The 13,962-nt window shown below is 36.0% G+C and overlaps 1 non-coding gene across 1 annotated transcript; it reads right to left on the reverse strand.

Moving 5' to 3' along the window:
• Positions 1-6,804: 6,804 nt before the first annotated feature.
• On the reverse strand, positions 6,805-11,765 carry LOC106711196. The gene is made up of 4 exons (XR_006756304.1): positions 11,741-11,765; positions 7,709-7,827; positions 7,226-7,313; positions 6,805-6,881 (listed from the first exon to the last, which is right to left on the reverse strand). It is a non-coding gene; the product is annotated as an uncharacterized LOC106711196 (transcript).
• Between the last annotated feature and the right edge of the window lie 2,197 nt (positions 11,766-13,962).

The following is a 13,962-nucleotide window of genomic DNA, read 5'->3' on the forward strand; positions in this document are numbered from 1 at the left end:
TGTATGTATATTTTCCATAAAATTTTACTATATAATAAAAGGTACAGTAAGGATGTAAGAAAATAACATTAATAAATAAAATAAACTACGATTTGGTATGTGACACAATATATCCATAAAAAAACTAAATAGTTTTGATTGACATAGTTAAATAAGTAAGAATAATTTTACTTTATAATTTGTGGACGGACGCCTAAGTTTGCGAGTGTATTGTGGAACGAGAATTAATATAATTCACATAAATTAAGTCTTAGTACAATAGGACATTCTTACGCAATGGAATAAAACTACGAACACCTAACAACATCTAGATTTTTAAAACACGAACATCAAAATATTAAATCAATATTTTTTTGCTAATTTAAATGTAAAGATGACATAAAATACATATAATAATTAATTATAAATGGCATTTGTTTTTATTTATGAAGTTTTATTACGTTTCTCATTTAAATATTTATTCTAATTCCTTCTTTACTGCTAGCTTAGCTTAAAACTATATTATGAGAGCAATTCATATAAATATAATTAATAAAAACACAAAGATTTAAAATGGTTCTATATGCTGAACTCAACACAATATTTCCAGTTAAAAGGAAGTCTACAAATGTATAAAATTTCAGTCACACTGAAATTAGCGATGTTTTAAAATTGTTTCATACTTGGGCTGTAACTTATGAACCTTTTAGAAGGTCGAAGTGATTGATGGAGAAATGTGTTTATATGATGACCCTGTGTCAATCATGGACTGCGACCAAAGTATCCACGAAGAGCCTTTAGATCGATTTGGTTTCTATCTAATTTTTTAGAATCTTTTAGCCTAACGAACGATATCGTCCATACTTAGATTTATTATTTATTTTTACAAAAAATGCTAATAAATTTTTACGTTTTATAGAAATTTGGCAGTTACGGTTTAGTGAACAGGCGAAGACTAAGGTTATCAATAGTGTAAAATGAATTTAATCACATACTAAGGAGTCGGAATGGGTCCGCTAAGCTATACCTACAGTGGACCCTCTAACTAACATACGAATATCTATATTTTCCAAAAGAATGTTTAGATTTAGAATTGCATTGGCGCGCGCGCGGTGGCGAGAAGGCACGGCGTGGGGAGCGCGGCGGCTGCGGCGCGGCGGCGGGCCCGGCGCCGCCGCGCGCCATCAGAGCGGGAAGCAGCGCGCCGAGCGCCGCGGCTCGCTGGCCCCGCGCCGCCGCCGCGCTACAATCGCCCCCACACTCGTCGCTGCGGAGCTCGCCCGCGTGCTCTCAGCCTCATTTTCACTACCACCACCCATACCCCCGCCACACAGTCGCTCGGGCTCTATGGGTTCGAGTTTATGCATAGAAGGCCTACTCGATAATCTCGCACTGTCCGCTGTCAGAGTGGATGCTGGGCGCTCCGGGGCATTTTCCAAGTCTATGCGCCCGAGCTTTAGAGCTAATGCGTACTCGGAACGTTCGATCACGCTTGGTTCTTCAGCAACGGTCGTATCTGCGAGAGTCGAATCTGCCGCTGCGGAATCCGCTCGAGGAGACTCGGCCTGCACGGCTAGATAACGTCGGGTCCCGGTCGAAGATGGTGACGTATCCGCAACTCGGCGCTCCGGAGTTGCGAATACCGAATCCGATGCCCAGCTTCGTGACTCCGAGGTTTGACGCATGGTATCATCGACGCTTCGTTGCGAGGTGCGACGACTCGCACGCGGACTTTCGTCATCGATAGGTCGAAAGTCCAGGGCGCTCAAGTCGAATGGACCCACTCGACGCCTCGAGCCATCTCGTCTAAAAGAAGGTCTATGAGATGTAAATGCTGCATCATATAATTCGCAAATGCTTGTACGATCGGAGTGCGGTTCCTCGTATAAAGTTAGATTCCGTGTCTCCGTGGCATCAGATGGAGTTTCGTCACGATTTGAAGTAACTTCACTCCTTTCAGATATATCAAAAGTGAAACGGGCTTCGAATCTATCGGGGCTAAGTAGTGGAGCGGATCGAGAACAATCTTCTGACGTTTGTGCACTGCCTTCGAGAGGTAGAGGCCTTAGACCGGCACGACGCGGTGACATCTCTTCAGAGTCCGTGGAACGATCTGACCGCGGTGCATGGTATATTTTACGGCGAGAAAGCGTCGGCTGCGAACCGCATGGTGTGCGTTTACAACAAGTTCTTTCATGGCGGACATCAGAGCCGCTGCTTCCCGTCGATTTTGAATGCGGAGGACGCCGTCGTCGATCGTCTTCCCGTCCATAGAGTGAAGTGAAATCTTCAGAACAAAATTTTTCGAATAGCTCTTGCGAACTGAGTCGCGTAGAACCGGTCGCATTATAGAAGGCCTCGGTCGGAGATCTATCAGTTCGATCATAAAGTGCACTAGAACTCGCTCGCTTAGATTTATCCATCAAACCCAATTTATAAATTTTTGGCAATCGCCGTTCAAACACACCCTGCGATTGTGCCCGAGAAGGTCCCCGGGGACCGAACATACCATCCCTCCGGTCCAGTACACGGTCCGCGGAAGCGCCTCGCATATGTGGGTGTGTTTTCGGTAGAGGTTCGATAGGTGGAGAGGTGACGAACTCTGGTTCGTATTCATCTTCATCTTCTTGCGTTTCGGCGGAGGGACCTGAACGCTCAAATGATCTGCGACATTCACATTCTACATCGTGTTCATCGCTTACGTCTCCTTCGTCGAAAGAAGGAGCACGCGGGCCGTGACCAAACACCCGGCGACGCTCCTCCGCTGCGCCTTCTTCGTCTTCGAGGCGTATGGAGCGGCGCAGGGGCGGTCGGTCGCGGCGAGGTCGACGCGGTGCCTCCATCGTGGCGGCGTGCGGCAGGGGTGGTCGCGATGGAGTCGGTAGAAGGCGGTCGAGCGACAAGCCGCGCCTGGGCCGCGGCGGGCGCTGAAGCCGCTTGTCGCGCGGCGGTGCCGTCGGACTAGTTTCTTCCGGCGTAGTGGGTAGTGCCGCACCGCGTCCAAACTCGATGAACCAGAGTTCGTCTTTTAATTCACACTCTCACTTTTTTTCATTCATGTCCTTATTTAAGTAATGCAGCACGTAATGCAGCACGAGATCATAACAGTATTTGTACTCAGTCTGAAAAATCAAAAACAAGAATAAATAACAGGTTATATTTATCGCTTTCGAGTTATGTTTATCACTCACCATGTTCTCGACGAGTTGCGGTCGATGTCGGCGTACAGTTTTGACGGCCTGGAACACATCAACTTCGCCGTGTTGAATAACTTGTTCGATGCAAGCGTTCGCCGCGCAATACACTCCCGCGCGACTCCTACCATCTCTACAAAATTACATTTTTAATTGTACAACAAAAATATTTTTATTACGTTAAAAGCGATGTCCGAAAATTTACGCACGGCGAGACAACGCAGACAGGTCCGTAGTCGGTACGCTGCCGCCAACGCTCGACCATGTTCATGAGCTCGACCAGCGAGTTGGTGGAGGAGGGCACCTTGTGTCCCATAGGCCAGCACGTCAGCTGGAACAGCTGAACGGTCTTCGGCGGCGCCTTCACACCGGCCATCAGCTCCGTCAGCGATACTATCTACAATATAAACAACGAATAAAAGCTTTCATAGCAATTAGCACATATTCAGAAAACTAACGAAGTAACGTAAAAGTAGGAAAGCGAGCAACACAGTTAAACTTATTAAAAAGTAAACAAGTTACAATAAAAACGAACATTTACCTTTTTGTTAATTCTAAATATCCAGGTTTTAATGTTGGTGTAATGATTATGGGAAACATGATCGATAGTAAACACTGGACCGTACTTCTTAGAATGGCGTCCTTCTGGCCAAAATGGTGGATATTGTTGCTAAAATATTAGTAAAAAAATATAATTTCCGATAATTGTAGGTAAATTTTACAAATAACATAAATTTACTGGTTTACGTACAGAATTTTTCGGAGGAACGCACAATACGACAACAGCCGCGCATTCGTAATCGTACACTAAGGACCAAAACTCTCCTTGAGTTCTTATTAAGGGCCATTCGGTAACTATGTATTCACGGGGCTTCGTGTAACCCTGAAAGTTAAAGCAATTACGTATATTCGACCCAAAGTTATCATTTATCCATCATATCAACTATTTTACTAATCTTATAACTGCGAATGTTTAGATGGATGGATGGGTGGATGTTTGTTAGAAGGTATCTCCAGAACGGCTGCATCGATCTCCCTGAAATTTGGCAGATGTATAGGACTTAGACTAATAAAGTTTTTTAATCCCGTTCGGACGGAGGCGCGGGCGACCGCTTGTTTAAATATATTTTATACTTACGTCTACGAATACTGCGTTGATGTAATCTGTAAAACTGTTCCCCTGAAAGGATGTCAAGTACGGACGAAAATTATCAGCTACAAATAAGAAAAAGAGGTTTAATAACATTAAAATGTTTAAAGACAAAGTTATTTGTGATTCCATTGTTACTTACGTGGCACGACTAAAACATCCCTATTTTTCTCCCTGTTGTCTCCCCGATGGCCGCCGGCACAGTCGCCGATCGTGAACCGAGGAGTCTGTTTGCAAATCTGTTGATACTCCTTTTGGTATTCATTCAGTTTGGTGACGGGATCCCTTTGAGATTTCTGCTTCAGTCTTTGTGAAAGTTCCGAAACTGGAAACCATGAAATGCCGCAAACAACATGCTCCTCCAGTGTATCGTAAACAAATTTGTATTGTTCCTGCGGATAACATTGCTTGTACTGTAACATTTATTAGATCATTGATAATATTTGGGTATACAATATGTTAATTTTATCACCTCATTTTCTATAAGCCCCTTCCGAGATTTTCTCAGCTTCTTTAGATATCCGTAAACGTCAAAGCTGTCTTCTTCTTCTGCCAGTTCTAAATTAGCATCTATGGCTAAGTATACGCCAGATCGTCCTCCGCCGTCACTGTATATGAAACGAGAAAGATGTACTCAAAATGTTCTGATGGAACAACCGTTTGTTTAATAGTCGCTAAAGGACTTTTAAGAAACCATTAAATATCTGTGAGTGCATAAATTAACTAATAAATTATTTTGATTCTTAGTTACTCACTTGCAGTGCACTACCATGGGCCCGGCGGCGGGGTTAGTTGCTAATCTACGTCCCACCACGGCCCGGACGCGGCGCCTGAACTCGAGCAGAGCGTTGCTGAAAGGACACGTGTGGGAGTGCCATTGCGTGTAATGGAACTGCAAAATGAACCGCTCCTCAACCACAACCTGTATCAAAATATGAAGTTTGTAACGCAATTTAATAAGTGTATTTAAAGATGAGGCAACAAAAAATAATTTGCCTAAGCGCCTAGTAAACGATAAAGTTTTACGTATTTTTCAAATAAAAATTTAATGGTCTTTGATTAACACTTTCTTTAATTTTTTAAATGAAGCATTAATATCGTAATCGAATGAATTTGGTAAAAATATTATAGTTTTCCAAGCGCTTTAGAGCACTTTATCCCACTGAGAATTAAATTGAATAGAAAGAAATTTTATGATTACATTTTTTTCACTTTTATAGAGTCTGAATGTGCGAATGTGGAAGTTGGCAAGTTCTTCTTCTTGGACGATTCCAACGCTGATGTCTCCGTAGGTTTCGTCTTTCTCTTTGTTTGGTGGCCAGTATTGAACACACATGACCTAAAAAAAATAATAACGAAAAAATAATGAATGAGGATATTTGTAATTTTAGGCTAGAATAAAATGGATTTTTTACCTTTATAAAATCGAAGGTTTTAGTCAACATGACAATGGCAGCCGCACGCTCCTGCCAAATCATTCGCCAGAAATCTACTACAGTCTCCTCAGTTGGCCCCTGGGTTACTATGTATGCATTTGGCTTTAATATACTCTGTAGAAGAGAAATACGTCTTTAGTTCTGTTTTATGTATTTTTTAGCCGACTTCAAAAAGAAGGAGGTTATTAATTCGTCTGTATTTTTTTATGTGTGTTACCGCGATGCTCCGCCCCTGGTGGCCCGATTTCGATAAAAAATATATTAATCGAAAGGGTCCCATTTTTTTGTTTTTATAAGGTGTATCTTGTAGCCTAACTATCTTAATCGACTCTAAAAAGAGTGCTTTTATTCGTATCCTTTTTAACTGTGTCAAAAAATATCCTGGCTCATTTTTAAATATCGATTGGTGGTTAATATTAACAGCATCAGTATTCTCGGTAGAAAAATTAATATTACTAACGACGGACAAAAAGTTATCACGTTAAGTATATAATTCTGTTCAAAACTTAAGTTATAAAGTAACAAGAACTAAAGTTTTTTTTCTCGTATTAAAGTATTAAAGTTCGTTATTATGTTTTACCAATTCTTTACAATAAGCCGGAGCAACGCAAGCGGATAACAAGTTTAGAAGTCAACTTTGCAAAGTTATTTAAATTTTAAATCGCTTCGGTAAAGATTATAACATTTTGCATAGATATTGCTTCAAATCGATTGACTTTACTACGAAATATTTCATCATATTAATTTTATATATGAGAAAGCTGTATGAATGGATATGTTGGAAGGTATCTCGATGAAATTTGCAAAAGATGTAGAACGTAATCTTCAAGGACACAGAGGTCTATAAAGCCTTTTTTAATTCCGCGCGGACGCAGTCGCAGGCGACAGCTATTTATGAAATAAACGTTAAAAGATGTGAGGCCAAGAATGTTTTCTAAAGAATACATCTCTCAGCAAGGAATGATTGTTAACTCTAAATTTCCGAAAGTTCTAACTGTTAAAACAAAGCAGCTTATATCATAATAGCACTTGATGTAATACTTACATCTATATAGGAAGCATTGATGTAGTCGGAATCCGGTTCCCTGTCCACCGTATCCAGTACCACTCTGTTGTAATCGTCTGTACAAACCGACATATTGTTTAAAATAAAACAAAATTTACAAAACCAATAACTTTTTTTCTTTAAATCGGGACGACATCTATTATTATCGTTAACTATAAAAACTACATTCGCTTTTTAATTTTTTCCTTTTGCAACATGATTTTCAGATAAATTCATTCACTGAACTTACTTTGAACAAATTGAGTGGAAAGAATAAAATTTTATTACTTTATAATCTACATTAATGTTCGTTCAGTTTTATTGAAAAATATATCAACTACTATATTACTATAGCACTAAATTAAAATTTAAAGAGTTATTTAGTGAAGTTCTAAACTAAAATAAGTACATGTTTACTTACAAGGTAATACTTTCTGGTTTTGATTTTTATGTAGATTTGTTTTCTTTGTTGCATGACGGCAAGAATGCGTTTCCACCTTCACTGCCATCTGTAGGCATATAAGGTAGTTTAGTTGTGACTGCTACACAAAATAACGGCGCAGCTAAACACGGCTAGCCGCTAAGCTAGTGGCAACAGGCACTTAATGTCGGTACAAAATGATAAAACAAATTGTGTAACAGTGTATAACAAACAGTCGTTGGTCGTCTATTGTTTCGAGATTTTTTTTTATATTACAATGTGGCAAACGAATTCATGTGGCCGCTTACCACATTAATTCACCGAAATGGCAAAGCGATCGCTGCCTATAGACATCCGCAATTGCAGATGCGTTGCCTACCCTCAATCGACGAAGGAGGAGACGCACAAAATGAGAATATTTAACCTTCCTATACATCTCCTCCTCCATCAAATCCATCTCCCCAGCAAAAATGCAGCAGGTACCTGAAATTCTAATTTGTAAAGAACTGGAAATTTTCTCCTTTGCTCGCAAAGCTTCGGGAAGTTCTTCAACTCGACGGGGCGATCCGGTATTGTTTCCGATATTGATCCGTTATCGTCCACTGGGGAAGAGAAATGTTCGTTATCTATACAATAGGTTATGTTATTATAATAAAAATTGTATATTTTTTAATTACGCATACAACTACAATTAGTTCTTGCTACCCAGTGATTTCATACAACGATTTTAATTAGTAATTGTTTGATGTTTTGTAGCTTTATTTACAATAGTAAAGTATATTTAGCTTGATTATTACTTAAAATTATTGGCATTTATATACGTTTATAATAAAGGTCACAAACGAAAAGCTTGAACAGAGCCGGATATCCAAAAATACTGAAGTATTTAAAAAACAACAATCGTTATTTTCATTGAAAATGACGTAGGAATACAACGGGACATGTGTCTACGACACTCCTCTGACGTCATTTGGCGCGTGCAAACAATTGCCAATCGTCACTCTATGCCTTTATTAGCATAATATCTGTCCAATACATTCTTCCCTGCATGTTCTCTACCGTAGTTTAAGATAATTACATTATTATGAAAATGTATTTCCATCACTTTCTCTTTCATTGACAAAACAGAGACAATAAAATGAATAAATTCTACGCTAAGAGGGATTAATTAAATCGTAATTTTATTTAGATTAACACTGTATCTTCAATTTAACCGGATAATTCCTCTTTTATTAAAATAGAGATAGTATTATGTCTCTGTTTTCTACAGAATATTGCAAATTTTTATATAAGTGTTCAGACAGAGCCACAGAAATGACAGAACACTGGAGGCTTTGTTCATCTGGTTATATAAACACAATAATATATTGTTAAAACACTACAATAAAATTTTTAATATTCATAGAGTTGTCAAAGCGAATACCGAACGCTACTGTAATAAATAACTTGTTACGAAACGTAAAAATTTGTTACCGATGCCAATTTTCTTATGAATGGCGCGAGACGACGAAGAAAATGATGCATAAAAATAAAAGACGGCGTTATCGAGTCGATGAAAGTACACTACTATGAATAAATAAAATGTTCTGATTTAATAAATAGCGAAAACAGATAAATTTTTGGTGAAAAAATGTAGGCGACAATTTTAACAAGCATGAAGATACAAAAGAACCAATATCAACTAATTTGTATAATATGATCACGCCAAATGGTTTTTTGTTTTATCCGTTTAGTTTATGGGAATTAGTGCTGTATTGTTTTCATTTTCTATTTTTATGAGACTGACAGGGATGATTATGTATTCGTACAGAAGTTTAGAAAATGGAAGCTCACGATTTTTAGCTCTCAAAATTTGGTTGGAAAATAATTCACAAACTCTGAACTGCTCTAAATTGAAACTCGCTTTGAACTTGAGATGGATTATTTAAATACAGTCAAAACCGTTTATGGCGACATCGTTTAGAACAACATACCGGTTAAATTGACCAAAATCAAAGGTCCTGGCTGAATGTTATATACATATCTTTCCTATTAATACCTGTCACCGGTTGTTACAACTATCGGTTTTTACGACTCAATATGAGTAGTCCCTTCGATGTCGTTATAACAGATTTTGACTGTATTACTATTTTCAAAATGGGATTTAATCACTGAGGTGTTTTCATATTACCTGAAACACAATTTCATCGTTAATATATAAACACTTTTAAAAGCTTTAATTTGTTAAAGATTTTGTAACCGCCTGTGGTTGCACCGGTGACATGAGCTTCGGGATACCGATATGTTACACCTCGATAAGGGACGATTATTATAATTAATTAAACCCCAATATTTCACATAACATAAAATGCAAGATTCGTTTGAACATTTTTATTTGTATTGTTTTTGTATATCACATTAGTATACATTAAAATCAGTATTTGTGTTTCCGTCGTTTTGATTGGCTTACCGATTAATTGGGATGAAATTTTTGTTTCGGAAACGGTAAACACCCGTCGGTATTTCTTATTCAATTACTTAAGAATAAGTAGAATTTAATTTTAATCTACAATTTGAAGTATTATTAAATTAAATTTAACTTTTTTTTGACAGTTTGATTCATTACATTTAAATGTGATGAAAATGTACTTTACAATAAATATAAAGTACTTTTTGTCACTTTACAGACAAAAGTGTAGCCTAGAAAAATGAAAATGTTGAAATCATGAGAATATATTCAAAGAATACTTAGAATTTTTCGCAGCAACATATATTCTTGCTGAAATTCAATTTGCAAAAGGTTTTTGACTACAGATAGGGGAATGCTACGTTGCTACGATGCTACGTCGCTACGGTCGTGGTTGAAAGCTCATCTCTATCGTAGCAAAATTGCGTAGATTCACCAAAAAGACGTTTTTGACATTTTCATAGAATGTGATTCCGATATTTGTTGATTTTATTTTCGAAAAAGGTATATACAATTTACATATTTTATGTTATGATTTTGAGCATGTATTTTGTAAGATCTTGACTTCAAATTTTATGTATTTCGTGAAATGTGTTTATTTCCACAGAAAAAAAAACGATAGAATACATAATATTTCTTAAGACATAAAATAATTAAATCAATTTAGTTCGCTGTCTGTCTGTTCTAGCCTGATTCCGAATATTTCTTAGTTTCAAATGATTTAAACATTTTCCTTCAGTTTGTCTAAGATTCAAGGGGAAGAGTGTTTTCGCGTTAAGTTGAAGGTGATGTGTTACTGTGTCCTTATATTCGTATCATCTGCGACTTTCTGATCTTTATTTAACACAATAAAATTAAAGGTTTTAGTTTTTGCATGTTGTTGTTTGTTGATAAGAACACATTTTTGTTTTTTGTAATAACGAGCGTATCTTGCCGTTAAGTATTACAGTTTGGCGAGATAAAATTCTTTGTTAAATCTTTTTGTATGAAAAATAAATAAATAAAAAAAACATTAATAATAAGATATACGAAAGGAAAATAAAATTATTAAAACTTTCTTAACCATCTTTATTAAAGATACTATAAAATGGAGATGCTACATGTAATATCTGCCAACTGCTCAAGTTAAATATTTGATCATTTACTAATTTTCGAAGACGCTATTTTAAATTTTATTAATAGACTATGTTCCTCACTTACAGATCAGTAGAAATAAAACAAGATAAAGCAGGTTCTTCGGCTGACGTCAATCACAGTAGTTCTTGACCCATGTATGCTAAGATTTTATCAACTTTTATTCATATTTCTAACATGTAAATAAAATATATTCGATATGCAATAATAAAAAAATAGGTATACATTTTATTCAATCCATTTTCGTTGTTATACCTACTCCATATGCTTATTATTTGGAAAGTTATGTTTTGTAAAGATAATGATTAAGTTTTCTACGTTTACTACGAAGCTGATGTTAATTGGCTGTGACTATATCTGTTACAGCTCTACTACAAGCGAATGTTAGAACTTAAACAATTCTAAAAACAGACGTACACAACAAGCAATGCGCTGTTTGATAAATTACGATTTGTAATTAATTTTTAAATTTATTTTACAATTTTAAATCCAATTTTTAAATCGTTTTGATTTAATTTATGTATGAATATTACGGAATTCATACTTATCTATTTAAAGCATAGAAATAGTCCATATTCAGTATGTACCAAATGTTTACCGCCATTACGAGAAGAAGCCTGTAATGTTTATTTCAAAAGGCTATTTTTTCACCCGATAAAATCTTACATTTCTTTTTACGAAATGATTCATCTTATTCCTTACCCTTTTGTTCCGCCCATTGCTATAACCAATTGTTCTAATTCACTGAGTAGATTTTAAATTTTTTAGAAATGGATTATTCATTTTGTAAATGTCCTATGTTAATTACCGTCCTAAATTACGCCCGCATTTATCGTTCTACAAAGGCAGCAAATGTAAGCATTAGTTCTATACTAGCGTTTAAAGCTGGCTTTGTCCCTCTAAACACAAATATCGGCACAAACCCGACAACTTACGCTCTGGTCTAAACGTCACTCGGTCTGTAAATAATAAAACCATACATTATTTTCCTTTATTAACCATTATGACGTTGTTAGTGTTATTTTTGTCACTTGTCATGAGTTATTGTTGTCGTTTGTCATGAAGCATGACATTTTGAACCTATAACCATGAATATTGTTACATGAAATAGGGTAAAACTTACGACCGTAATTAGATGTACAGTCAGCTTCATAAATATAGTGGCAGTCAAGATATCCAAATATATAGGAACACCTAAAGTGATCAATTATATAAGTACAACCAAAGTTATCAAATTAATTGAAGCATCCACTCTGCTCAAAAACACCGGAGCGTTCACATCGTCATATATATGAGTACATTCAAAGTGCCCATAATTATAGTTACAGACATAGCGTCAATAGTAACGAAGCATCGAAAGTATGCAAAAATATCGTAACATTTGCCAAAATTGAACTCTATCTCTATTTACTTAAGATACACTTTGAAATATACTACTTCTGTTAAATTCATTTGACGCTTTGTATCAACATAATAGGTTGTCCAAAAAGTTCGTTCCGATTTTCAATAGGTATCTTAGAATAGACCCGAATATATTATAGGTACAATTATTGAAAACATATGACATGTTTACATAACACATACATACTGAAAAGCTTAACTTCAGCCATATTTTGACAAATGGTAGGACACGATTCGTTCTTTTCTATCAGTTTTATAAAAACTGATTGACTTAATTTTTGCCGAAATACATAAGACTTTTTGCTATAAAATCGAACAAATATAATTTAAAAGACGTATGCCAAAACTTTAGGGCCTTTAAAATTTCCCTTAAAAATGGGCACGAACTTATCGGACAACCCAACATTTTTCTTCTTATTATTATAACGCTTAAAATTTATAAATTTACGATACATGACAGATACCTAATCTACCTATCTATATATATAAAAGAAAGTCGTGTTAGTTACACTGTTTATAACTCAAGTTCGGTCGAACTGATTTAGCTGAAAATTGATGGGGAGGTAGCTTAGAACTAGGAGACGGACATAGGAACTTTTTATCTTGTGAGCATTTTTTTTATTCCGCGCGGACGAAGTCGCGGGTAAAAGCTAGTAAGTAATATCAAATTTTATTCTGTCACAATATGTGCTAGTTTCAGTGTTTTACTATTTTCGCCGCAGTACGTAAGTTTAATGGTTCGAATCCCAGGCTTACAAGGTTTTTATTTTTCAATATTATCAATATATGAAAAATCTAGTAATTTACTTAGAATATGTTTTTTACTTAAGAAAAACAATTTTAAATTTTAAATTTTGGGGTAATAAATATTTAAATAAAATTAATAACGATTAGGTTCGGCCATCTATACAACTTCTGTTAAATTAATTGACAATTAGTATCAAAATATTTTTCTCTTACTGTTAGGTATCTTCAGTCCGGTTGCAGTTGAATTTTCCAAGCATAGATTAATTACACGTATTCGATGTCGCCAGTGACAGTCCGCGCGGAATTTAATGACGAAACTTACAATAATAAACGTGAACAATAAAAAACATGCTAATGACGTCTCCCAAATAATTGTTGCGAAAAAGTTCAATTTTATATAACGCTTTGATAATAAAATTAAAAACCTTAAAAATGTAAAAATAAGCTTGGGATTCGAATCGCCAAAACTGCGTATTACAGCGAGCAGTTAAACCGTAAGGCCAAACTGGCATATATGGTGACAAATTAAAATTTGATATTGCTTATCTATCTCGTACCTATCTGTCATGCGGGACGTAAACTTGAAGTAAATAGCAAAAAAATGTTTTGATATAAAATGTCAAATGAATTTAACAGAAGTAGTATATTTCAAAGTGTTTCTTAAGTAAATAGAGATAGAGTTCAATTTTGTCAAATGTTACGATATTTTTGCATACTTTCGATGCTTCGTTACTATTGACGCTATGTCTGTAACTATAATTATGAGCACTTTGAATGTACTCATATATATGACGATGTGAACGCTCCGGTGTTTTTGAGCAGAGTGGATGCTTCAATTAATATGATAACTTTGGTTGTACTTATATAATTGATCACTTTAGGTGTTCCTATATATTTAGATATCTTGACTGCCACTATATTTATGAAGCTGACTGTACAATAAAAATGTTGTTGCCGAAATATATTATTGTTTTAGATCTCAACTAAATTGCTTTTGGAAAATTTTTAA

The sequence above is a fragment of the Papilio machaon genome, chromosome 16, assembly GCF_912999745.1.
Source record: "Papilio machaon chromosome 16, ilPapMach1.1, whole genome shotgun sequence".
NCBI classification, from domain to species: Eukaryota; Metazoa; Arthropoda; class Insecta; order Lepidoptera; family Papilionidae; genus Papilio; species Papilio machaon.